Source organism: Labeo rohita, chromosome 5, assembly GCF_022985175.1.
Source record: "Labeo rohita strain BAU-BD-2019 chromosome 5, IGBB_LRoh.1.0, whole genome shotgun sequence".
Taxonomy (NCBI): domain Eukaryota; kingdom Metazoa; phylum Chordata; class Actinopteri; order Cypriniformes; family Cyprinidae; genus Labeo; species Labeo rohita.
The window spans coordinates 20,513,004-20,514,550 of NC_066873.1; positions in this window are offsets into that span (position 1 = coordinate 20,513,004).

Here is a 1,547-nt window from a genome sequence, read left to right on the forward strand (position 1 = left end):
GATTAATGGTTAATGTGCATGCATATCGAATTAAAAAAAGGGTGTCAGAATGCTAGAGATATTTAAATCAGGAACAGAACTGAGCTTATTCGGTCCGAATGTGAAAGCACACTCCTCGATGGGTGAGGCAGCACAGATTGTAAACAGTCTAACAGATGGACAAATTACATCAGTTACATGTTGTTTTACGCTAGATCAGGGGTGCTCAACCCTGGTCCTTGAGATTGACCTTCCTGCAGAGTTCAGCTCCAACCCTGACCAAACACATCTGAACCAGCTAATTCGGATCTGAAGGAGCACTTGATAATTACAGACTGATTAGGGCTGGAACTAAACTCTGCAGGAAGGTCTATCTCCAGGAACAGGGTTGGGCACCCCTGCGCTAGATGATTGCCTAATATGCAATTGCAAGATGCTGGACTGTCTTACTTAGTAAAATATTATGACATGGCCTCTCTGTAATTGGGCTCTGATAACATTACACCTGAAACTGTACATTACACACACACACCATCTTTAGATCATCTCACTTACTACATTATGAGATTTAGCACTTAGCATGTGGGTTGAGCAAAAACAGTCAAGCACGTTTTAAAAAAACAAACATTCTATAGAAATATGGACTAAAGTAGATCTCACAAAGACATAAAAAATAATAAACCAAACACATTTGGCAGGAAAAACTACTTTATGTTGTAAAGTTTACCATTCTAGTATGATTTACTACATTACTGAGATCTGAATTTACTTAGATATTCCAGTAAACTATTAATGTCTAAGAGTAAAGTATGAAACACGTGTACTCACCAATTAATTTGTATTTTATCCGTTAGATGAAATATTCAGTATCGACAAGCTTTATTTCTCTAGCACGATAACTTGCTTTCTCTCAGTGCCAGAGAGGAAGAGGGCAAGATGTTATGAGGTTGCTGAGAGCCTTACAGAAGGCGGGTCGTATTGATTTTTTGAGTATGGTCTTACGTATGTTTTGCCATGTCCACGCCTAGTTGTTATCTTATTTATATCATAGCTCACAATGCACTAAAAGTCATCAAGCTCTTTTTTAAAATGTTTCATTCTCATCTAGCAACACTATATTCTACTACGTATCTATTCAAATGATCAGTTATTCATGTGCTGGAATGCATATAATATCGAAGTCACCAGAGCAGCACACGTTTGGCTGGCAGCAGCATTCAGGTCACCTACACTTGTCTGTAGACAGTTCTGTTGAGCAATTTTACTTTCTTAGCTTGCAGGGTTTCCTGTATGACACGGGAGGATTGTGGCGGGGTAAGGCAGTTTCAGCGCACGCATGGTGGTTTAGGTACATAGATTACGTACACAAGATAGCCTTAGCATGCAGGCGATTCTTGGTGCATGCTTTGATAGAGTTTGCTCTTTTGAGGTGAAGCTGGTTTGTACCTCATTTTCCTCTTTTAAAACAGAAACAGAAATTTCACTTACAGCATGAAATATACAGCATAAGCTCAATTGTAACAAAAGAATGACCATAAAAACCACATGAAATGTGATATATTCCAACA